The sequence below is a fragment of the Bison bison genome, unplaced genomic scaffold, assembly GCF_000754665.1.
Source record: "Bison bison bison isolate TAMUID 2011002044 unplaced genomic scaffold, Bison_UMD1.0 scf7180017864301, whole genome shotgun sequence".
Classification (NCBI taxonomy): domain Eukaryota; kingdom Metazoa; phylum Chordata; class Mammalia; order Artiodactyla; family Bovidae; genus Bison; species Bison bison.
Window position 1 is genome coordinate 1,753,481 of NW_011494873.1, and position 26,027 is coordinate 1,779,507.

Consider the following 26,027-nt stretch of genomic DNA (forward strand, 5'->3'; position numbering starts at 1 on the left):
AGAGGCCTTCCCCCGCCTGCCGGGGCCTGCGAGACCCGCCCTCCCCTGTCACCGCCGAGCTCATCCTACACCATCCCTGCTCCCCATGCCCCAGCCATGCGGGCACTGATGCTGGGTGAGCAGCTCGACCACGCTTCCCCCTTACCCTGCCACTTGGAGGCCCTTCCTGGTCTCGGCATGGCCGACTCGTCCTCTCCCCGCAGGTCTCTGCTCAGAGGTCCCGCCCTGACCACTCAGCCTTGCGGTGTCCCCGTGATCCTCCCCACGTCACCCTGTGTGCTCCTGTGTACACTTAGCACACTTCAAAACAGCCACGTCTCTGTTTTGTCCATCCCGTCCACGAGAACACCAGTTCCTCAGTTCATGGGCCTTGCCTGTCTTGTTCACTCTCCTTTCTCAAACACCATCAGTGGTACCTGGCACTTGTGGACACTAAATGTTTGTTAGCTAGACGAATGAGCCTCAGTTTCCTCATCTGTAAAATGGGAAGGCGCTTGCAGCTCTGATAAAGGTGGTGTAAAGATTAGAGTGTGTTTAGGTTAAGGTGCCTCATGCAGACCTCGCACTTAGAGTAGGCACTCAGGATTGGTAAACGAAGCATGTGCTACGACCCAGAAGTGAATGAATGTCCATCCTAGTTTAGACTCCATGGATGCTGCATAGCTAGGTTTTTTTGACAATACCAGGCCAACCTGGTGCTCACCAGCTCTGAAAATCGAGGTGATGGGTGAGGCAGAAGCAGGTGAAGGAAGGAAAGAGCAACCATGGAAAGGAAGAAGGCCTGGGTTGTGGACTGTTTTCTAGTGGAAACGTAGAAAGAAATGATTTCTCTCAAGGCCAGCTTTACCTCCTGGAAAGTTTGTAAATTTCTGCCAAGATATATATAATATATATATATTTTAAGACCACAAGAAAAGAGGGAAGGCACAGGTAATTTCAATTAGTAAATCTGGAAATGACAGAATTTAAAAGTCACCGTTAAAACCCCACAGTAATAATTGTTTCAGTTAAAGTCTGCTAATGGATGCTAAAATTAGTGGGTGAAAGTTTAAGTAGAGACAAAATACTTTTATAGTCTCAGAGTATCTCCCCCCAGATATTTAGTAATTACAAAGTAGGAAGTAGTAATGGCCGGGAGAATCTTGCAGACCTCATCTTAGCCGAGTGATCGAGGCTGACAACGGCCGGGAGAATGTTGCAGACCTCATCTTAGCCGGGTGATCGAGGCTGACAGTGGCCGAGAGAATCCTGCAGACCTCATCTTAGCTGAGTGATCGAGGCTGACAACGGAAGGGAGAATCCTGCAGACCTCATCTTAGCCGAGTGATCGAGGCTGGCAGCAGCCGGGAGAATCCTGCAGACCTCATCTTAGCCGAGTGATCGAGGCTGGCAGCACAAGTGATGAGACATACAGCCTCACGTGCCCAGTGTGGAGCTCTCAGGAGGGGACAGCCCTGTGGGATTCGTCCCCGAGATGCACAGCCTGGCTTGGATCACCGGAAGACGTCAGGCAGTCCTGGCTTGACAGGGATTCTACAGAGTAAGTGGCAAACCCTCTTCAAAAGTGTCACAGTCATGACAGATAAGGAGAGACTGGAGACTAAGGAGGATCCTGGATTGGGTCCTAGACCAGAAAAACAAGGACATTAGGGGAAAAACTGGTAAAATCCCAGATAAGTTTGTCTTTTCCTTAATGGCATTGTACCAGGCTTCATCTCCTGGTTTCAAGAACTCTTCTGTGGTTTTCTCTGGTTCTGTACGATGTACCACGAGGGGACACTGCTGAGGACTGTGTGGGAACTTTCTCTACTGTCTCTGTGCTTCTGTTAAGACTCAGATCTCAAAAAGTTTAGAAGGGCAACTCTAGTTAAAGGGGGAGAGTAAGAAGTATGGCAGGACAAATCTAATGGAGACTTTGTTACATGCTCAGGTGCTCAGTCGTGGTTTGTCTCTTTGCAACCCCAAGGACTGTAGCCCGCCAGGCTCCTCTGTCCATGGGATTTTTCAGGCTACAGTGCTGGAGTGGGTTGCCATTTCCCACTCCAGGGAATCTTCCCCACCCAGGAATCAAACTTGTGTCTCTCCCATCTCCTGCACTGGCAGGCAGGTTCTTTACCTCTGTGCCACCCGGGAAGCCCAGAGACTTCGTTATTGCCGTGCAAAATGAGTGTGTATTTGCAGAAAGGCCTGGTGATGGTGACCTGAGTTCTAAGGCACAGAGGTAGAAACCATTCTATTGAAAAAATCCTGGGTCCATGAAGAGTTCTCCACAGCTGGTTGGCTGGCTGGCCTTGACTTTGCTCTTCCTTAAGGGTCTCTGATTCTTCTCTCCTGAGCTCTGTCACCCCTTACTCAGCAGAGGGTGTGTCCTTTAGTGACGCCCATTGATGTCAGGCTGTAGAAAGCCACGGTAAGACTCCACAGATTTCAGAAGATTTTAGCAGGTTTTATTACATTTATACCATTCCCGGGCCATTTTGACACCTTTTGCCATATCTACCTCCACCCATACTGTTATAAACTTTCTATTTTATTTATGTGGACTTACTTTAAAGATTTAAACAGATGAGTTAAAAACAAAAGGTAAGACCAACATCATCTGCTGTGAATGCGAAGTATCCATAAAATTCAAAGACGTGAATTTCAAAGAAAATTCGGCTATTGCTGGTGGAAAGTTCAAAGCCTGAAGCCTGCTCTTGGATTTATTAAAAAGTGAGATTATGCGGTGTTAAAAAGATCCACAGACCCAAAGTGAGACTCTCTCCTAGTCTCATTCAGGAGATTGGTGGAGAAGCGGAGTGCGGGGAGCTCCCTCACCGGGTGATTTAATGCCCTGTCTCGGTTCCACCTAAAACCATCTCACGCGGGACTACAGACACTCCCCTGGAGCCACCTCGCTCTTCCTGAAGGGCAGACACCCGGCTGAGCTGGCCACACCGTCAGGGTGTGCAGCCATGAGACCTCTTTCTTCCAGCCCCAGGGATTCAGGTCTGAGCGTGAGTGCTCACGTCTAAAGCCACCTGCTCTGACCAGCTGTCCCTCATCTGCCCTCAGTGTCAGAGCATGTTGGCTTTAAAAAAAAAAGCAAACATCTGACTTTCTTGGAGATACTAGAATTATTCTCATATTACATTATTGTTCCTATTTGATTCCAAGAACCAAGCTTTGTCACGTTGAGGTGGTACCTGCTGTGTCACAGAGCTGTGTGGAGTTCAGTGGAACAGGGCTCTTAATCACTTTTGACATCTACCCTATGTAAGAAATACAGTTTATAAGGACTTCCCTGGCATTCCAGTGGTTAAGACTGACGAGGGGACGAGGGTTCAATCCCTGGTTGGAGAACTGAGATCCCACATGTTGCAAGGCATTGCCAAGAAAAAGAAAGGCATTCTGTATCGCAGCCCAGTGGACAACATGAGTGATTCCTTTATACAGGCAGTGCAGAAAGATGCCTTTTACTTTATTTTGTGTGCATGCTCAGTCACTTCAGTCCTGTCCAATTCTGCGATGGTATGGACTGTAGCCCTCCAGGCTCAAGGCTCCAGCCCTCCAATTTTTAAATATTGTAGCATTTTTTAAAAATTGTATTTGTTTATTTGGCTGCACCAGATCCTTATTAGTTTGGGCATGTGGGGTCTAGTTCCCTGGCCAGGAATCGAACCCAGGCCCCCTGCATTGGGAGTGTGGAGTCTTAGCCACTGGGCCACCAGAGAAGTCCCATGTAATATTTTTTAAAATGCTGGTCATAGCCCACTAAGTTGATTTCTCAGCTCCCTGTAAGAGTTGCTCAGTCGTGTCTGACTTTGCAACCCCATGGATTGCAGGCCAGAATACTGGAGTGGGTAGCTGTTCTCTTCTCCAGGGGATCTTCCCAGCCCAGGGATTGAACCCAGGTCTCCCACACTGCAGGCAGATTCTTCACCAGCTGAGCCACAAGGGAAGCCTAAGAATACTGGAGTGGGTAGCCTGTCCCTTCTCCAGCGTATCTTCCCAGCCCAGGAGTTGAACTGGGGTCTCCTGCATTGCAGGCGGATTCTTTACCAACTGAACTATCAGGAAAGCCCGCAAAAGTGAAAATGAAAGTTGCTCAGTTGTGTCCGACTCTTTGCGACCCCATGGACTGCAGGCCAGAATACTGGAGTGAGTAGCCTTTCCTTTCTCCCTGGGATCTTCCCAACCCAGGGATCAAACCCAGGTCTCCTACATTGCAGGTGGATTCTGTATCAGCTGAGCCACCAGGGAAGCCCCTCAATTCCCTAGTCAGTCTCAACTTGGAGTTGGTAAAACATTGCTCTGGAGGGCGAAAGCATGACCCATAGTAACAGGCCCCATTTTTTTTGAGTGCCTGGTATGTGCCCAGAACAGTGCTGAGCACTATCTCATTTAATCCTGACCGCGTTTGCTCATCAGATCACTGAGTCTCAGAGAGGCGCGTCACTCAGCCCAGCTCACACAGCGAGTAAGGGCAGAATCAGGATTCCCACCTGGTTGCCCACGTCCTTTGGGCTTGGGAACACTTCCCCTGTGTATCTGCCTTTTGTACCTTTTTCAGATGGTCCGCAGAGGAGGTATGGGTGGATGTGTGATGGAATCAAACATCAAGTTGGAAAGAAACTCAAAAAGAATCTCTTTAATTTTTACGCTAAGCCCATGTGGGGGTTCAATGGCCAATTATTTGATGTTCTTTCTTCTTAACTTTTAACTTCTTAACTTTTTGATTACTTTTTAAATTGAAGTATAGCTCACCGTAAAGCGTACAGCTCAATGGCTTTTTATGTACATATGCCCACCCCCAGATCCAGACACAGAACATTGCCCGCTCCCGAGAGGGCTCTGTCACGTCCCGTCCTGGTCAAGACCCCAACCAGAAGGGGACCCTTCTCCTGGCTTCCCTCGCCATGGGTTAGTTTTGTCCATCCTTCAAGGTCACAGAAATAGAACCCTGCGGTGTGTGGGTGCCGGCCTTCTTTCTTTCAGTCTGTGGGGTTCATGCATGTTGTGTGCGTCAGTCATTCACTTTTGTGTTGTAGCATCTGATTTCTTTTTTGGTACCTTTAAGCTTTTTTTAGAACTTTTCATACACTATATTGGGCATATCAAATAGCATAGAGACTCTACCTATCTCCCATTTCCATCTTTTGACGCATCCCCTCCACCCCACCGCTATCCCAGGATAACTGCTCTCCCAGATGTGGTATTGATCCTTCCCACACGGTTTGGCAAAGCTTTACTGTTTGTGTATGAAGATTCTTAATGGGTCTTTCATTTACGTGTGTGCGCATGTGCGCACATACTTTTTTTCTTTTTTGCATTGCTGAGCCCAGATAAAAAATATTTTAAAAATGTTCCAAGTCCTTCTGGAATTCAGAACCTCAGCTCTGTGCTATTGAGGTCAAGAGAGCCTGGGCACGGTCCAGAAGGAAAGGCCAGGCAGGGAGAGGTAAGCAGAGGGCAGAGTGGGGATGGGAGCCTGGGGCAGGAGAAGAGGGGGGTGGGCACTCCCCGCCGTGTGAAGCAGCTGCAACCTTGGGGCCTGGGACCCTCCCTTCTGTCTCATTCTGGACCCATAGGGACCTCACTGTGCCCCTCTTTCTTTTTCAAAAAAATGTTTGGCCAGACCCCACGGCACGTGGGACCTAGCTCCCCCACCATGACTGAACCCGTGTCCCCTTCATTGGAAGGTGGAGTTGTAACCACTGGACCGCCAGGGAAGTCCCACTGTGCTCTTCTTTCTGACCTGATTTCCTGGGTCCAGCGGTCCCATCTCTGCTGAGACCGCCCTCCCAGGGATTTGGTGAGGAGAGAATGAGATTCTCCTTTGGGAAGAAGAAAAGGCTTGTGGTCTTCTCTACCTTGCGCCCTGATGCCTGGTAGTAATAGGTGCAATGGTGGGCACTCACTCATGGGGCTAGGCGCTGTGCTAAATTAGCACTTTCCATGTGTTAACATGTGGACCGCCTCAGAGCCACGCAGGGAGGGGGGCATTGCTTGACAAACTGGGAAACTGAGGCACGAGGGGGTGGGGCAAATTCCCAAGGCCACTCCCAGCAAGTGGAGAATGTGGACTCACAGAGAAAGGCCAGCCCCTCTGGGACTGTGCACCCCGCAGCCTCGGCTCTTCTACGGTGGGGAGGCCTTTTCCTGGTACTCATCTCCTCTGTGACTACACATTTGTTACAGACCTCTGCTTGACTCTGGCTTCAGGCAGGCAGGGGCTCCCTTTGTTTGGTTCACACTGGGTCTTGAGGTCCTAGCTCAGCCTCCAGCACAGAGTAGATGCTGCTGACAGCTGCAGAATGGATGCTGAGTGAATGAATGAATGGGAAGCCGTGCAGGAACAGAGCTGGGGAACTGTGAGGTGGATTCTGCACATGCCAGTCTTGCCTCTGGGCTTTGGGGAATCTGAGAGCCAGGGGTCTGGGTGCAGCTCCACGGTGCCCGAGCAGCACCACCTTGACCTTCCTCATTTGGAACATGGGGCTGGTGACAGTCCCTCCCTCCCAGGGTCACCGACACCGCACGGTTAGGTGTGCGGCATCACAGGCCATTCTGGGTGCATGTCGGGCAGCTGGGTCTCCCAGGCAGGTGGGTCCTGGGTAGACAAAAGATCAGGGTGATTTCATGGGAGAGGAGTCCTGGTGCAGGCCCTGCAGTCACATGGAACTTGCATGCACATGTGAGCTGTTTGATGGGTGCTGTCCTGTAACTGACCCTGTGTCCCCCGTCCTGCCCCTCAGAAAGTGCAGGAACACTGCCTGGCTTTGGCCACTGCCTCTGAATTTCAGCCCTCTGCTGTCATTCGCTACCAAGAAGACAGCCAGCCAGCGAGGCTGCATAGGACTTACCACCCCCATTCCTGGCTGACGTCTGCTCCGTCCTGGCTGGGCAGGACAGCAGTTGCCTCTCCCCACAGGCACCCTGCTTTGAAGTCGCTCCTTCTGGTCCTAGTACTAACCAGCAGGCTTGCATCTCCATCCTCTAATACACCACTCTTTGCCTTGTCTGCGTCAGGAGCTCAGCCAGGCTGTTAACAGAAAATGCGGGATCTCTCCCTCATAGCATTGAACTCACCTTTTGTGATTGCCTATTGGGTGCTAAGGGCTCTTTCTGCATTCCAGTTAGTGGTCCCATTTGTTTCTCAACATCACACTAGAGTCAGGGTGTAATCCACAGGAGTTCAGAGAGGTCCGGCTAGTTGCTTAAACAGAGTCAGCATTAGAATGCCAGCTGGTGTGAGACAGAAGCCAGGGTTGTCTCCACTCGCCTTCGAGCAACCCGTGCCCCCCCCACCCCGCCATGCTGCTCTGCAGAGAGAAGGCAAGAGTAAGCCCACGAGGGGCAGTGACAGCCGCACCATCGTGGTGGTTTCATCAGTGATGAAAATTGCAGCTGACGTCTGTCATCTGCCGTGTGCTTGCTCCCTGCTGTGAACTGTCTTCAGTGCCTTACATGTCCTTCCGCTTACAGTCCTTACTCCCATGAGGTCGTCAGTAATTTTATTCCCATTTTGCAGATGAAAAACACTGAAAGCTCAGGGGAAATTTTGTCCAAAGGCACACAGCTAATGAATGAGGCAGTAGAGCCCCTGGCTTTGCGGACCCACACCTCAGGGGTTGAAAAACCAGGAATGCTGTGGTTTACCCAGACACTGGATTATTATTCAGCACTAGAAAGAAATGATCCACCAAGCCATGAAAGGACATAGATGCTGCTGCTGCTGCTGAGTCGCTTCAGTCGTGTCCGACTCTGTGCGACCCCACAGATGGCAGCCCACCAGGCTCCCCCATCCCTGGGATTCTCCAGGCAAGAACAACGGAGTGGGTTGCCATTTCCTTCTCCAGTGCATGAAAGTGAAAAGTGAAAGTGAAGTCGCTCAGTCGTGTCTGACTCTTAGCAACCTCATGGACTGCAGCCTACCATCCATCTATGGGATTTTCCAGGCAAGAGTACTGGAGTGGGGTGCCATTGCCTTCTCCGGGACATAGATGGGGGAAACTTAAATGCATATTGCTCAGCGAAAGAAGCCAATCTGAAAAGGTTATATACCTATGTAATCCAACTGTATGACATTCCGGAAAAGGCAAGAGTGTAGAAAAAAGAAAAAGGCAACAGTGGTTGCCTGAGGTGGTGGGGAGAGGGAGGGATTCTGTTATTCAGGCAAAGTAAGAGGATTTGTATAGTAAGCAGAACTTCTCTGCATGATACTGTGATGGTGCATGTATGTCATTTTCCATTTGTCAAAATCCATAGAGTGTTCAATGCCAAGAGTGAACCCTAATGCAGACTGTGGACTCTGGGTGATAATGGCGTGTCAATGCAGGTACCTGCATTGTAACCAATGCCCCACTCTGTGGGAGAGGTTGATAATGGGAGAGGCTCTATAGGTGTGGAAGCAGGGGACATGTGGACAAAATCTCTGTGCCTGCTGCTCCATTTTCCTGCGAACCTAAACCTGCTCTAAGCAGTGGTCTAGTTTTTTAAAAAGTAAACAGATACACAATGCACATGATGTTTGAGCCGCTGCCAGCCTGACCTCCAGGCCGTGTTCTTCCAACCGCCCTCAGCAGTGATGTGAGTGGGGTGGGTTGTAGAGTGTGGGGGCGTCCCTGGGTTACCTGTGAGATGGCAGGCATGCCAAGGGACTGTGCCTGGGGATGGACTGATCCTCCCGCTTGGGGAGGAGGAAGGAGGAGGTGAGGGAGGTGATAACCACATTCTTTGGTCTTCATTCCCTGGGACAGTGTGTGCTCAGGGAGGCTGGCCTTGCCCCTGCCAGGGCATTGCAAAACTCAAGTTCAGTTGAATCAGTGTCCTTTGGAAAAGTACATTCTGCTCAGGAGCCAAGTAAAACTGAAGGTCTTGCAGCCAGCACACTGGAGTCGAGCGCTGTGACTCACGCTGAGTGGGAGGGAGGCGGGCCGAACTCAAGGCAGGCCTCGGCTCCCAGGTGGGCCCAGGCTCGCTCTGGTGCCAGGCCTCTCTGCCAGCTCAAGGCCCTCAGCTGGGGCAGTGTGCGTGCTCTGGGGAGCATCGTCATGTGGCTTCGTCAGGGCTCAGACCCCCTTGCTGGTTAGAAAGGGTCCCGACAGAGCTATGGAGAAAATGAATCACTGTTAAAATCAGATTTTCTTATTAGCTTGCATTATTGACTTAGAGATGACTCCTCTCTAAGGTAAGCCTTTGGTAGATGTAGGGGCACCTTGGTGTCATGGGAAGAGCCCCAGATAGGATTCGCAGGTAGTTCTCATTTGTGACATTAGGGAATTCAGTGTTGCTTCCTGAACCTGCGTTTTTCTAACGTTAAAATGGTCTGAACTAAATCACTTTGTTGAATACCCAGGAAGCTTGTCACCAGTGCCCCCAGTTCCTCGGCCTTGGCAGACATTGCGAATCCATCCCAGCACACACGCACCACATCCAGTCCCAGCTGTTGCATCTGGGCAGCCACTAGAATCGATGCCTGAGAAGCCCTGGTTTGGCCACGCAGGGACTCGTGGTCTCAGTGTCCTAGCTCTAAGCGTCCAACTCCTGCTGCCCTCTCGCTGTCTTTTCAGTCCTGCTGTGTATTCTGTAACAAAAATACTTCAAGATTGAAGGCCAAGTTCACCAACAGTCCCCGGGCTGAATCTGAGCCATAGGAATGTTTTCTTTGATGTGCATATTATTTTATTTAAAAAACAAAAAGCAAATTAAAAAAACCCTGGAAATCCCAGTTGCCATCATTTTTATTGTATTTATTTTATTTTGGAGTTAGCTAGGTCTTCACTGCTGCACGGCTTTTTCCCGGTTGCAGAGGGCAGGGTCTGCCCTGTAGTTGCGGTACAGAGGCTTCCCACTGCCGTGGCTTCTCTGTGGACATGGGCTCTGGAGCGCGTGAGCGTCAGTACTGGGCACATGGGCTTAGTTGTGCCACAGCATATGGAGGCTTCCTGGACCAGGAAGAGAACCTGTGCCTCCTGCACTGGCCGGTGGATTCTCTACCACTGATCCCCACCATCATGTTCAAATTGGTAATGTCATGTAAGACCCCAGATTTCTTTCTGGTTTCCTCTGATCTGGCTGCCCTTCTTCTGGCCACAGGCCGAGCTAGGAGGCTTTCTCCCCTCTTTAGGTGGGCTGTGGATCCTCTGGTTGCCACAGGCTCCACCGGCCCACCTCTCTCATCCAGTACCTGTCCAGCCTTGGTGGGCGTTTTCCACTGGGGAACATATAATGCCTCGTTGCCCCTCCTTGGGCGCTGTGAGCAACTCGGGGATCAGTGTCTGGGCCCATTTGGGATGCTTGCTGTTTCCTGGATCATTTTCAAAGGGAAGAGTGTTCTCTCTCCGTGAATAATCACCCCCTGGTGAAGTGGTTTTAAATTTTTATTTTCCCATGTGGGCTTTTCTGAAAGCGAGGGCTCAGCTAAGCTGTGTGCTGGTGAGGGAAGCGCAGGTGGAGGCAGATGGGGGAAATGGGGAGTAGGGAGGAGGCCCCCTGCCCGCCCACTGCCAGTCACGCACCCCCCTGCCTCCCGTAGGTCTCCTCTGTGATGTCTCATTGCTGGGGGCTGGTTAGGAAGCCACGAGGTTCTCTGAGGAGAGTCGCCTGCACATTTCAGGTGAGCTCTTGGCCCAGAAAGACCACCAGGCTTATGTGACTCAGTGGATCTCTTATTGCTTAAAAATTATGCTCCCCACTCATGTGCCGGTACTGAGGCCCCCACAGTGTGTAAGACCAGCTCCTGCCCTTGAAGAGTTCGTATCTGTGAAAATAAGACGACACCAGTGTATTTTTTTAATGGATATGATGCTGCACTATAAAGGACAGATGGAGGGAAAACAAGTGATAATAAAGTAACACAGGTTTGGTTTCTTACTGTTTTTGTATTCCCTAGTTGTATTTTTTAGATTCCGCACGTTGAATGACAGTAGGCACTGTCTCCTTCTCTAGCTGACTTATTTCCGTTAGTGTAGTGCCTCAGGTCCATCCCTGTTGTCGCAAATGGCAAACCTTCATACTTTGTCATGACTGAGTTGTAGTCCTTTGTATGTATATATCCCGTAAAGAATCCGCCTGGAACGCGGGAGACCTGGGTTCGATCCCTGGGTTGGGAAGATCCCCTGGAGAAGGGAACTGCTACCCACTCCAGTATTCTGGCCTGGAGAATTCCATGGACAAAGGAGCCTGGCAGGCTACGGTCCATGGGGTCACAAAGAGTCGGACATGGCTGAGCTTCTTTCACTTCACTTCACTTCGTGTGTGTGTGTGTGTGTGTGTGTGTGTGTGTATATCTATATATCCTTGGATAAATGGATATATACATATATAAGTGTGTGTATATATATATCCTTTATCCATTCACCTGTGGGTGGAAGACACCAACAATAGTAATGAGACAGAGTTAGCTGTGTTGTTCATTCATGATTGCACACACATGATGTGCCACACATGTATGACACACACCTGTATATTGTGTGCCAAATGATGAGAGAGAGCAGCTCAGGGGCCGTGGCCAGCCTGATGCTGATTGGAGATGGCTTCTCAGAGGAAAGGGTGTGTGAGCTCAGTTTTAAAGAACTACCTGGGGCCTCTGACTTCATCTTCCATTCCAGCTGTATCTGCCTCCTTGCCATTTGGGAAACCTGCCAGATATGTTCCCTGCCTCAGGGACTTTGCACTTACCATCCCTTCAGCCTGGAGCTCTCACCCCTGGACAGCCAGATGGCTGCTGTCCCACTTGAATGAGATATCTGTGTGCATGTCACCTTGTCAGATGAGCCTTCTCTTACACCCACCTAAAGCAGCACCCACACGACATTCTGTCTCTCTAGCATGGCTTATTTTTCTGCATGGCACTGGCATATATGAGTTCATTATTGTTTGTGTCCCCTGGGATGTGAGCTAAGTGAAGGCAGAGAGCTTTATGTCTTGACCACTGTTGTACTCCTAACACCAAGAACAGTGCTCTGTCCGCAGTGGGCACTCGGCAATGGAGCGGAGTTGAGCTGGCAGAGAGAGGGGTGGTGCAGATGAGAGCACAGTCTGTAGAAGGGACAGAGCTGGGCAGCAGGAGCCTTTCTGAAACCAAGAGTGGGGTCATGGGGTGAGGGGCCGATAATAGAGAGGCAGGGGTGGCGAGCCCACAACAAGTCTTGTGAAGACCCTGACTGCCATTATCTTCCTGCTTGTAACCTGTTTATTATGGAATAACTGACAAGTACCAGGATATGCCCAAGGGACCCTAAGCAAGCTCTCCCCCAGGCAAACAGGGGAATACTTTGATCTCTTTCCTGCGTCTTTTTGCCTGGGACTGTCTGAACATCCCACCTTTTCACTTGTGAGCCAGACCTCTTTCCCTAAAGCACACAGCCACTCCCAAGCTTGGCGCCGTAACTTCATGTTTGGACAGACGGAGACACAGACCTCGGCCTTGCCACTTGCTGAGTGCGTGACCTCGGGCATCCAGAGCCGTGACCCTTGGCCAGAGCTGTCACTCTGTCTGGGGCTTCTCTCTCCTCGCTGCCCTGGCCTCGTGTCCGCTCGTCTTCTTGCACTCAGGGACCCAGCCCAAAACTCAGCCTCTCGACCCAGTCTTTTCTGAGCCTCAGTTCCTTTTCCTGTGAAAGTGGGGACGAACCTCATTTTGAGACATTGAATGGTTTTGAGGCTGCGTTGGGGAGATGTGAGCTAAGAGACTGGCTCATGGGAGGTGCTCAGTGCATGCTCTTTCCCCTCCCATGACACCAGCTTTTTCTGTGATACTTCCTTGCCTGCGAATCTCTTCAAACCTTAATCCTGTCCTAGGCTTCTACCCCAGGACCAGCCAGAACTCAGCCTTCACTTCCCCAGTAGCTGAACTGTTGTCCAAAAGGAGGTCTCATGGCTGAGTGATTCTGAATCCCCCGAGCAGGTGGAGGTCAAAGGGCATTTGGGGTCCCTTGAAGGGGGCCCCTTCCACAGGTGTCTTCAATGTTTTCTTCCTTTTAAATCTCTGTAGAAGGCCGTGCCCTGGCGGGGAGCCATGGCCATGAGAATCTAATCCCCGAATAGCTCCTGCTGCTCAGCATTTAAAGGCCGTCTGTATTTTTATCCGATGATGGGTCACTTCTAAAAAACTCCGCTCAGGTCCTGCCCCTCTAAGAATACATTTCCATTTATAGCGTCTGCGCTCGGGATGTTGTCGTGTCCTGGTGTGGAGCCGCCGGCTGCGTCCTGTTTCCAGTGATCTGGAAACACGTTGGGGGCCGTAGCTGTTTCCCCCAGCCCTGGCCCTCGTTCCATGGCCTGGACGCAGGGGAAGCGGACTCCCAGCCAAGCCCTGGCTGCCTGACGGCCTCGGGCCCGACATCAGGCCTTTCCTGTTGCTGGGGGAGCGTGGGCTCCTCGGGCTGTTGCTGGGCGGGGGAGGTCAGGGGGGTGAGGGACCCCTGTCCTGCTGTGCTCTGCTGGGGCCTCAGTGGCACTTCCCTGCAGTCTGTAGCTCCTTGGCACCCTTCCTCCTTCCCTCGCTCACCAAGTGCCCCCAGCCTGCTGTCGGCGCCAGGCTGTGCACAGATGGCCAAGGCCCCCAGCAGCTAGTATGGAGCTATGGGGAGGCCACAGAGGGTCAGTGTACAGCCTCCAACCCTGACCCTGCTTCCTGCTGGCTGTGTGAGCTTCAGCCAGTGGCTAAGCCTCTCTGAGTGTCAGTTTCTACATTGGTTGATGTGGGTGAGGGGGGAGGGGTTCAGTGGGATAAAGTAGGTCAAGGGTCTCAAGTAGTGCTTGGCCCACAGGGTAGGACCGGGAAATGCCAGTCCCTTTGCCTGTCCCTCTGTTGACCCGTGGTAATTCAGATGGGTACAAGCAGAATGTCTTAGGAAATACATTTGAAGTTGGAAATAAACATACGACTTAGACGTTAGCAGTCCTTGCACACCAAATGTCTCTTAAACTGCAGTTTTTTTGGCCATGCGACTCCTTGCCCTCCCCACCCCTGTGCTGGTTTAGTCCATTCTGCAGCAGAGCCCTGGAATCTGCACATTTTACCATCCTCCTAGCGGGTTCTGAGGCAGTTCCATGGACCAGACTGAGAAACACTGCCTCCTTCATCCATTGCAAAGCACTTCTGTAGACCTACCGTGTGCTGGGTGCTTCTCTGGGCCCTGGGCATATGCTCCTGTTAGTGATGGAGTGGAGCAGTGAGCAGATACACATAACACAAGGTGGTGATTGCAAGTGTGGTGAAGAAACAGGCAGCAGAGTAAGGAGTGTGCGGAGTGCTGTGTTTTATTTGGTCGCCGGGACAGGTCTTTGAGGAGGTGACATTTGAATATAGACCTAGAAGAAGTGAAGGAGCAAGACAGGAAAAGATCTGAGGGAAAAACATCCCAGATACAAGAACTCAAGGGCAGAGGGTCTGAGATGAAAGCCCACTTGCCTGACTGTTCAAGGAACACAACACTACTGTGTTAGGATTTCGAGCTAATGCTGCTAAACATAAATTATAAGACCGGTGCCCCCTCCTTGCTGTGTGTGAGTGTTATCCTCCCCCGATGAGCCTGGATCCAGGAGACAGGTAAGGGCATTGCCTAGCACAGTGAGGCCTCCGTCTTTTTGCTGATAGACCATCTAAAATACTCTGAGAATTCCTGGATGGTCGTCTTCCTCGTCAGTTGACTTGACTTTATTGCTCATCGTGGTGGCCCAGAACAGCACAGCTTACCACTTCTCAGATGTTTGGGAACCCGGAATACACAGGCTGTGTTCTTTTCTGATTCTTTGGAAAGAATCAGGGATCCTTATGTATGACACAAGATGTTAGACGTCTTGAAACGCATCCTTCGCGTGTTTCATTGTGAGTGTCTGCAGATGTGCGTGTTTGGGCTCCATGACCCCTAAGGGAAGTTCCTTCTACCTTTTTTCAGATCGTAAGAGCAGGTTTTGTGTGAGGAGCTGCTGATTTCTGTTCTGTTTTGTTCCATGTCGAGTGTAAGAGGCAGGTGTGATGCCTCTGGGAACGGGGAAGCTCCTTGGGCGTTACCATGTGAGCGCCACAAGGATGGGGCCACTTCTGTCTTGTTGACTTTCTCCTGTCTCTCTTGAGCTTGGCACAGTAAATTAAGTCATAAGTTGAGGGTGGGAATTAAAAGAGAGGGGGCCTGAACACAGATGCTGGGGGTATACCTGGATATCGGGCAGGAGAAGGAAAAGGAACAGACAGAGAAGATGCTGAAGTGAGGATGCCATGGTGCTTCAGGCTGCCAAGAGAAGGCCGTGATCGGAGAGGGCAAGGGCAGTCAGCTGGATTGGTGCAGAGGCAGCACTGAGCGGAGCCAGTGGCATCTGGCCCGTCGTGACTCTTGGGTGATCTTAGCTACGGCAGGAAGAGAGAGTGGGTGAGGGGGGCAGGCTGCTACAGGATAAGGATCAGATGGAAGGTGAAATGTGAGGTTATTCTAGGCGAGCCATTGAGAATGTACAGCATCGCACTGAGAGAGAGGTACAGAATAATGGGTTTTCTTTTTTTTTTTAAATACTAAGATCGGTCATTGGGTTCAGGTGATGGTAGCTGATCTGTCTGTTATGAAATTTAGGTAATAAATCCCTAAATCCAACATCTCATCAGAGGATGCACAGTGATGGTTTTTCCAATTCTATTAGTTCTTCCACATTATTCTTTGAATTTATTCTATAAAATAGGACTTTGTCCTCATCAGCTATTTGGTTTCCTAGAAATACATTGTGTATACCAAACAAAAAAAAACCCAGAATACATGCTTTGCCATTATTTACCAATTTTCAGAATAATGACTTGGGTCTTCAAAGGCATCTAAAGAGGCTTTTTGTTTCTTTGTTTTTTGAAGTATTTTTATGAACTCATAGATTGCTTACTGTATTTGATGTGTTTCAGTCATGGCTATCATGAAAAAATTTTTTCTATTAATAGTTTTACTGAGGTATAATTGACATACAATAAACTTCACTTACGTAAAGTGTACAGTTTGAGCAAATTAATATATGCATACACCCGTGAGATGGACTCATACCACAATTGGTTTCATTGAGAATCATCCATATTGTTGCTTGTGTCAATGTTATTGCTTTTTGCTGCTGATAATATCCCATTGTGTGGATGTGCCATCTATCCATTTGCCTGTTGATAGATATTTGGGTTGTTTCCAGTTTGTGACTATTACAAATTAAGCTTCTATGAATATTCATATACGTGTCTTTGGGAATATACTTCCGTTTCTCTTGGGTAAATGCCTGGAATTTACCCAGGCATTTAGGAGTGGGATGGCTAGATCATATGGTAAGTATGTATTTAACATTTTCAGAAACTGCCAAACTCTACTCCCTAATGGTTGTACTGTGCATTTCACCGGCAGTGTCAGAGAGTTCCAGTTGCTCCGTGTCCTCACCAACACTTGGTGTGACCAGTCTTTACAGTTTCAGCCATTCTGATAGGTATAGGCTGGTGTCTCTGTGGTTTTAATTGATATTTCCCCGGTAACTCTGATATTAGCATCGTTTCGTTTGGTTATTCACCATCAGTCAATCTCTGGTGAAATCCTCTTTAAATGTTCAAATTTTTGCCCATAGTTTTAATGGGTTGTTTGTTTTCTTATTCCTGCGTTTTGAGTTCTTTATTTTGAATATAAATCCTTTCACAGATATGTGATTCACACATATTTTTCCTATGAGCTTATCTTTTCATTCTTTTAACAATGCCTTTTGAAGCATGGAGGTTTTTCATCTTGATGAGGCCTTATTTACATTTTTTTTCTTTTATAGATCATGCTTTTGGCATCTTATCTAAAGTCTTCCCCTAACCTAAGAATGCTAAGACTTTCTCCCATGTTTTCTTTGTAACGTTTATAGTAAGTCTTGAAGTCAGAGTCAACTTTGTTCTTTTTCATCGTTGTTTTCGTTGTTTTGCCTCTTGTAAGTCCTGTGCATTTCTGTATGAATCTTAGAATCAATTTGCCAAATTCTACAAAAATGCCTGCTGGAATTTTTTTCTTGGAATTGAGTTGATTCCATATCAATTTGGGCAGAAATGCCGTCTTAACAATATTGAGTCTTCTGACCCTTTAACACAGTATATTACGCTATTTATTTACATCTTTAATTTTCTCAACAGTATTTCATTGTGTTCATTCAGTATGTGGGTCTTGCACTTCTTTTGTCATATTTATCCCAAATATTTAATATATTTTATGCATCTCCTAAGAATAATAGAAGCAACCATTTTTTGTTAGCTTTTGGTTACAGCTTCTATTGTTTCTTTTTAAAGATAATAAGCAAGGATGTCGGTTTATTTTTATCACCAGCCTCCACTTTATGGATGGTTTGTAGTTTATGAACTGGTCCCACTGGACGGACATTTGAACGGTCTCCAGTTGTTTGCTGTGACAGACGGTGTAACGGTGAACCTGTGCCTATGTAATTTTATATTTTCACCTGGAATTTACTGAATGCCATTAATGGGCCAAGCCCTGCATGACCCACGGGAGATTCAAGAACAAATCTGACTGTCCCAGCTCAGCAGGAGCAGAAGACCCTGCAGCCACCTCGGAGCTGTGCCAAGAATGTATATGCCCTCAGAGCCCAAGGAAGATGGGTTGGGGGGGTGTTGGCGCCTTGAGAGGTGCCTTCTGGAAGCTCAGCTGTCAGATTTATCCCTCTTTCTCTTTGGCTAGGGCCTGGTGGTCAGAGAGGATATTCTGAGACAGGAGACATCACAGGTGGAGGCAGTTGGCGCTAGGACGCCACCCTGCAGATAGGTAACCTCCACGTGGGCACTGAGATTGAGGGAGAGAGCCACAGTGGGCGGGCTGTGGATCTGTGTGTGTTTTAGTACTGCATACACAAAGCATCATCACCCAGCCATCCCGCACACACAGGCCTCTACCCCTCCTGTTCCCAGCCTGTTGCAGCCAGGCATGGGTTGCAGTGGACAGAGCAGAGGTCCTGGAGCCAGGCTGCAGCAGTTTGAATCCTGGCCCGGAATCTGGGGCCAGGAGAACGGGGAGAATGCTGGTGTCCACTGACCAGGGCTGTACAAAGGACGTGAGCTAATGCAGGCACAAGCCAAGGCCAGGTGCACAGCGATCGTCACAACGGGGACGGTGGCAGCGTCGGTGTGACGGCTCTTGCTATTGTTATTCCCCGCTAAGCTCCTCCAGTGGGGCTGGAGAGGCAGACTTTTTCCCCTTCCTTTTGCCAGAGGGAGGTGTGGTGTGTGAGCTCAGAGTGGTATATAGTTTGAATGTCAAGGACAGGATCTGCGGACTGGCAGTCAGAGTGGTGAGAATGATTCTAGATGTCATTAGAACCAATGCTCGCACAGTTCTCTCCCACCATGCTCAGCTCTGCTGTGTCCACGTACCTCTGTATGCCCTTCAGCACACACATGGGGCATGCACATGCCAGTGGTTCTCAGTAAGGTGGAGGAGATGACTAAGTGAACCAATAAGCAGTTTTCACCCAGCTCCCTGAGCCTCACTGAGGGCTCTGATGAGCTGGTGGGCAAGGGTGAGCAGCCAAAGAACCCACTAAAAGCCTTGCTGCCTATTTTTGGGACTAGTGACCCACCACTTCCAATGACTTGCTCCTAAGTGGCATCTAATTTCATTAGGCCATGGAAACAGTGACATCACGAGCGCCTGCCTGGTGACCGCCCACACATGGCGAACCACAGGGCACTCTGAGATTCGTCTTCAGGAACAGGGGAGAAGTCAGGTCCCAAGCAGCAAAAGTTAAAATAGCAAGAGCTGAGGCATTCTGCTATGAAAAGAAATTACAGAAGAAATCCATTAGTCAGAGATTTCCAGTGGCTGTTTCCTTGCTTGGGAGCAGGAGAAGACTGATGCCTGTTTATTCTGGGTGAGGTTATACAGCCGTCCCTCACTCTGTAGGCTGGAGGTGGCCTGCACAGTGAATTTCCTGTTAAGTAAACCCTGTATCCTCATCGACTTCTAGTTCTGATGTTGATGTGTGTTTTATTCCAAAGAATTTGTTTGATCCTAAAGTGTAATGAAGTTGGAGGCGTGGGTCCAACAACTTTTGTTTTTGTCTTTTTGATTCACTTCATTGTTGTTCAGTTGCTAAGTCGTGTCCAACTCTTTGTAACCCCATGGGCTGTGGCACGCCAGGCTCCTCCGTCCCCCACTGTCTCCTGGAGTTTGCTTAAATTCATGTCCATTGAGTCGGTGATGCTGTCTAACCATCTCATCCTCTGTCGTCCCCTTCTCCTCCTGCCCGCAATCTTTCCCAGCACCAGGGTCCTTTCCAGTGAGTTGGCTCTTTGCCTCAGGTGGCCAAAGGATTGGAGCTTCAGCTTCAGCAACAGTCCTTCCAGTGAATCAGGATTGATTTCCTTTAGGATGGACTGGTTTGATCTTCTTGGCATCCACAGGATTCTTAAGAGTCTTCTCCACTTACTCTTACTGCACGTTTATAAGAAGTCACAAATCTAGGTGGACTTTATTTTTTCCCTGTGGTTTCCTTTGTCCAGTTCTCTCCAAGTGTGCTTTCCCAGACACAGGGTAAAAAAGGACAGGGAAAGACTACTTAGTCCAGATTCCTGGTCTCCATGGAGGTGATCAAGGCCATGGCCATGACACCCAGCCAGAGCAGAGGCAACCGGAGGCGTCTCTGTGGAGAGAACCCAGGCCCAGTGGGAAATGAGCTTCCCACTGCCTGTTGCTCTGCCTACAAAAGGGTTTCTCAGCTTCAGCACCATGGACACTGGGGGACTGTATCCTTTGTTGTGGGCTTCCCAGGTGTGCTAGGGGTAAATAACCCACCTGCCATTGCAGGAGACATAAGAGACATAGGTTTGATCCCTGGGTCGAGAAGATCCCCTGGAGGAGGGCATGGCAACCCACTCCAGTATTCTTGCCTGGAGAATCTCATGCAGAGGAGCCTGGTGGGCTCCAGTCCATGGGGTCGCAAAGAGTCAGACACGACTGAAGCGACTTAGCGCTTAGGCATGCACATCCTTTGCTGTAGGGGGCCCCCTGTGCGTTGTAGGGCTGTAGGATGCATTAGCAATCCTGAGTTCTCCCCGCTGGGTACCACCCACTCCCCAGGGTGACAACCAAAAATATCTCCAGACATTGCTAAATGTCCCCTGGGAGGCCAAAAGTGCACCCAAAATTGACTGGTTGAAAGTCACTAGCATATGACATTTCAAGAGCATGAGATAACAAGGATTTCACAAGCTTTTTATTAGCTTCTTTTTGTTTTAAATACTCTTGAGTTTAATTATACTTAAAATTGGGCAAGTCACTCCTTTTTGGAACTTCTGCTTTCTCTCCTATAAAATGAATGGGTTGGACACAATGATCTCAGCACACCCTCTAGACCCCACAGCGGAGTGTGATGAAGCCATAGGGTTCCTGTGTTCGGGTCCTGTCCCAGCAGGTGACAGATCTAGTCTACCTGGCTCCAGGCACTGCTCCCATTCTCCTGGCACCTAAGCTTACTCGTTCTTAAGTCCAGTTGATTATTTTCTTGCTTTCATTTAAGCCCATTTTGCCTGATTTGTAAGTGAAATTTTCCAAATACAGTCCAAGGAACCCCTGAGGATGTATCCCCACCATCCATTTCATCTTAATCTTATTTGGAGGGCCAGCCAGTGTACCTTATCTTTGTGTAGACTCATCCATTGACTCATTCATTCAGGTTATTCCCCAAGGGCCTGCATTGGGCAGAGCTGAGCAGCAAGAGGCCCTGGTTTTTTCCTGGAGTTGGGGGAGAGTGGGGAAAGAGCATTTTTTTGTTGTTGTTTTTTTTGATAAACATCAAGAATCCATCCTTGGGCTTTCTCCATTTAAGATTAAGCAATTCTAGTTCTTTAATCTTTCTTCCTAAGAAATATTTTCTACCCAAATGGTCCTAGTTATCCCCACATCATTGAGAAAAGCAGCAACAATGTAAATTAGGCCTGGATTCAGATCCGTGGCGTGACACTTTATAGACGTGAGAGCTTGGCCAAATCAGCGGCCTGTGACTCTCATCTGTAAAATGGGCTAACAATCCCCAGCTCACAAGTGGGCTGAGGGAGTTAGATGAGAACATGCCAATCCAGGGCCCAGCACGAGCCCAGCCCACACGAGGTGGGCACTAAGCATCTCTTCCCCTCTGCCCCTTTTTCTTTACTCTTTACTCTACATTCTCTTAACAGTGGGTGGCCACAGCTAATCACATCACCGCATTGCCCCAGAGGGGGACTGACTAGTGTGAGCCAGAGAGGACAGCTCACTTCCTGATCTGTCACATGCCTGGGTTCTCACCAGCCTCCCAGTGGCCCATTTTCTTAGTGGCATTCACTGCTGACTCACTTGGCTTGTGGTCAGCTCTGAACCCAGGGTCTTTTTCAGCTCTCTCTTTACCCTGCCACCACTCCCCAGCCTGGGATTTGTGGCGTGGGAATGGAATCATTATCAAAGAACATTCTGTTTAGTTGACCCTTCTCAGGGAGCCAGTAGTATTGCTAGACTGACAGTTTCACCAGGGCAGGGGCCACATCGACTTTGACCACTTTCATTTTCTACCAACTAGAGCGCTGCTGTTCTAGATCTAGTGACATTCACTCAGTTTGTGTCTGACTCTGCAACTCCATGGCCTATACAGTCCATGGAATTCTCCAGGCCAGAATACTGGAGTGGGTAGCTGTTCTCATTTCCAGGGATCTTCCCAACCCAGGGATTGAACCCAGGTCTCTCGCATTGCAGCTGGATTCTTTACCAGCTGAGGTACCAGCGAAGTCCAAGAATACTGGAGTGGGTAGCCTATCCCTTCTCCAGTGGATCTTCCCGACCCAGGAATCAAATCGGGGTCTCTTGCATTGCAGGCAGATTCTTTACCAGCTGAGCTACCCGGGAAGCCCTAGGTAGTTAGTTGAACAAATGAATGTATTTTGAACTGTTCCCTGTCTTCCAGGAGATTGCCACCTGCTGTGGGACAGCATCTTTAGAAAAGCAAATAAGTGAAAACTTGAGAGTTTAAGTTGACCAATAAATGAGCTGTAAACTGAGTCCCACAAGCACAGGCAGTGGAAGGACAGTGGCCTGTGAACCTAGACTTGGGTTTGAATTCCAGCTCTGCTAATCATTAACTTAACTTGCTGCCTTTAATTAAGCAAGTTGCTTTTGGCTGAGCCTCAGTTTTCTTCCTGAAAAAATGAGATATCAGTATCTTAGAGTTATTGAGGATTAAATACAAGTATACGTGGGAACCCGCCAGCATGAGAAGCCCGTGATCTCGGTTTGTGTCATTCACTGTCTCTGAAGCGCCTCCGCCCTTTGACTGCCACTGCCTCCTGTAGTTTGATCCAAGTCTCACCCCTCCTCTTAGACCTTTGCTCACTCAGCCTTTGTCTCCCCTCCCTCCCCCAACAAAGCTGGACTCTACCTGACACCCGGCACACTTGTCCAACCTTTGTTTAAGCCAGCATGACCAACCATACATGAAGAAAGCAGACTGAGTGGGAGTTCTACATGGAATCTCCCCCTTAAGCTTTAAATGTCTTTTTCATTAAATTTTTTTTAGCTTTTCATTTTGAAATAATTGCAGACTTGCAAAAATAATACCAGGACTTCCCATATGCCCTTTACCCAAGCTTCCTTAAATGTTAACATCTTATATAACCAAACCATTTTCGAAACCAGGAAAGCACACTCCACCGTCCTGTTAACTAATCTACAGTTCCTATTCAAGTGCCATCAGTTGTCCCGCTGACGTCCTTTTTCTGACCCAGGGCATTCCGTGGGATTTAGCTGTCATGTCTCTTTGGTCTCCGCCTCTGACGGCTCCTCAGTCTTCACTTGCCTCCACATCCTTGATACTTTAGACAGATGCTGCTGACCAGTCGTTTTGCATCATGACCCTGAGTTTGGATTTGTCTTCTTGTAATTCATCTGAGTTGTGCATTTTGAGCAAGTTCCCCACGGGTGGAATGGGGTGCCCTCCCCAGTACGTCATATCAGGAGGCACATGACGTGTCTCCTTGCTGATGACACTCATTTTGGTCACTTGATTAAGATGATGGTCTGTTGAGTTTCTCCTCTTGTCAGGTTACTCTTTTCCCCTTGATGATTAATAGAGATTTTGTGGGGGAGGTACTTAGAAGGTATGTAAGTATCTTGTTCCTCATCAGACTTTTGATTTACGTATTTCTTTACATCTATGTAGATTTGGGGCTCATAGCATTTTACTACTAACATTGCCCCTTCTTTGGCCAGCGGGAGCCCCTTTAAGCTGGCTTCTTTTTTTTTTTTTTTAATATATTTATTTTAATTGGAGGCTAATTACTTTACAATATTGTAGTGGTTTTTGCCTAAGCTGGCTTCTTGTCCTTTTATTGCATCTCATCATTCTTTCTTGCTTTCTGACATAAGAAGATACTCCCAAGTTCATCTTGCATTTTCCCTATCCAAATCAGCCATTTCTCCAAGGAGCTGATTCCTTTTGGTAAAGAGTGATATTTAGAAACCAAGATTTGAGGGCTTGATGTGCTCATTGCTATCTGGCTGTCACTTGTCACTGTTCCTGTACCCTCTCTACAGAATGAGCTAGGAAAAAATATATATGTCGTGTGTATTTACACATGAATATCTCTCTGTGTATGCTGAAAACCATGAATTCACAGCAATACCTTCATTTCTACTGTGACACCGCAAGGTTTATTCTATGTTTTTCTCCAGATGTTATGTCCCTTCTCCAACAGTGAGGCGCCTGGCCCCCGTTGTCCTTATTGTATGTATAAACTTGATCAGCTCCCCCACATGTAACGATCTCCCATCTCTCTCTCTCACCCCTCTCTGGTTCTGACAGTCTGCTCTAGACAGCCTCCACCTCCTCACTCTGGCCTCCGACTTCCCATAAAACTCCCAGTTTGTTTTTTTTTTAGTTCTACCAGTTTATTGCAACCAACCCATCTCCCTCCACCCTCATGCTCAATCATGTAGCCCCATGGACTGCAGCCCAGCAGGCTCCTCTGTCCGTGGACTTTTCCAGGCAAGAATACTGGAGTGGGTTGCCATTTCCTTCTCCAAAACTTCCAGTTTTGAAATGGTGCCTCATATATTATTTAAACCATGAGGCCTGTTTCTGACTGTGCCCTGGCATTAACTGGACCAGGAAGCTGGCTTCTAGGGCCCTCCTGCCTCTCCAGCATACTAGAGCCTGTCCTCTCCTCAGCCTCTGCTCTCGCTGTGATCACTGCCTGGACCGGCACCTGCCCTTTTCTCCCATCCTCCTGCTGTGTTCACACGTCACTTCTTGCAGGAAGCTTCAAGGTCGCCCTGGGTGCCCTCTGTAGGCTCCTCCACCCTGTGATGAAGCACCACTGTGTTCTCCTTCTGTGTCCTCCTTTGTCTCTGCTGCTTAACTGTAGGTGCGCAGAGCCAAGGGCCCGTTCTATCTCCATGTCCCTAGTAGGTGAAGGAGGGGTAGTGCACAGTAGGTATTCGTACGTGTGTGTCAAAGAAGCATTCATAGTCATAGCAAATACTCATAGAGCACTTTTAGATTCCAGGCATGCTCTAAATGCTTCATATTATGCACCAAGTCATTTGGTCCTAATCCCTATGCTGTGAGATGGTTACTATTGTCCCCATTTTGCAGACAAGGAAACTGAGGCACAGAGAGGTTCTGTGAGGCACCCAAGGTCACACAGTCCTAGGGTCACCTTCGAGCGCAGGCAGGCTCACTCCCCAGTACATGCTCTCTCCCCTCTAACCTGCCTCCCAAAGTAAAAGGGGCAGCATTTTCAGAATGAGGGAGGTGATAGTTGAGTCACGTGAGGCTCCCCTCCCTCCTGACCATAGCAGCCCCACTTTTGTGCCCTCTGGGGCCTAAGCACCAGTGACTGGTGGCTGAGCAGGTAGGAGAGAAAGTGATACCTTTCAGCTCTGCGGCCCACAGGAGTTTTTTCTCCCTCTAGGTCTTGGGAAACCAAGCACCTTTCACGTGTAATTAGAGTGAGTGCCCAGGAGTCAAGGATGCGGCCTTAAGCAAGATTTCTAAGTCATTGCAGTGGGATTGGCAGGGCACTAAGCTTGTTTCCCAATCACCCGAGAGAAACCACCCGAGCCCATCAGCCCTGGGGGATGGAGCAGCCAGCCTCTGCGCGCAGAAGCGGGGAAACTAAGTGCCCGAAGTGTGTTCCCTGGGAGTGCTGCATGTCAGCACCTCCGCAGACGTTTCTTTTCCTTATTCCTCTCGGTAGCTGAGCAGGGTCTCGTGGTAGCAGCCCCGTTTTTACAGAAAAGGAAACTGAGGCTAAGAGAGCTGACATCATTTGCTTGACGTCACACAGCAAGGAAGAAGACCAGGCAAGATTTGAAACCAGGACACCTCTGATTCTAGGGCCTGAACTCTTAAAAACAACTGGCCATGTCTGCCTGACTCTAGAGTCCCCAGTTTCACCACCCCCCAGCTCCTGTCTGCTCTGGTGGGATCCCTATGAAAGAAAGGCATGTGCTTTGCCTCTGGGCAGAAACCCACAGTTGCGGGAGCCAGCGCTGTCACGAGCTGATGTCGGCCTGGACAGGATTTTCTGTTAACCTCCTGCCTTTGAGTTCAGGAGACTCCACCACAAGGACCCCACAGGAGCCCGGAAAGAGGGGAGTGGGAACAGGAGAAGGTGGAGGCAGGAAGGGGAAGAGGGGGCGGGGAGCTGACGCCAGGCGAGAAGGCAGCGTCAGAGAACTCAGGAAAGACTGCATTCCCCTGTTCCCTTGGCGTCAGCACTCGAGCTCAGTTCACTCCCCCGACGCTTGCTGAGGACGTGCTGTGCCCCAGGCCCAGGCGAGAGGCTGGGGGTGCAGCTGGGATGACACCTAAGGAGTCCCAGCCCTGGTGGAGGACACACTCTGATGGGGGCAAGACCAGCCAGGAGCCATAGGCATCTGAGGGGTCCCGGGCATCTGCCTCGGGCTGATAAGTTGTGACTAGGCAGGTGTGGGGCCCCGGGGGGTCCTTCAGGCCTCTTGGAGGAGCTGGCTCTGGGAAGGATGGCCGCTGCTGACCTGGGGGGGCCCCAGCCAGCA

The 26,027-nt window shown here is 49.3% G+C and overlaps 1 protein-coding gene across 1 annotated transcript in view; it reads left to right on the forward strand.

Annotated features, from left to right (window-relative positions):
* The window catches only part of ERGIC1 (endoplasmic reticulum-golgi intermediate compartment (ERGIC) 1), a 113,206-nt gene that overhangs the window by 28,725 nt on the left and 58,454 nt on the right, over positions 1–26,027 (forward strand). The gene's annotated exons all lie outside the window — the stretch shown is intronic.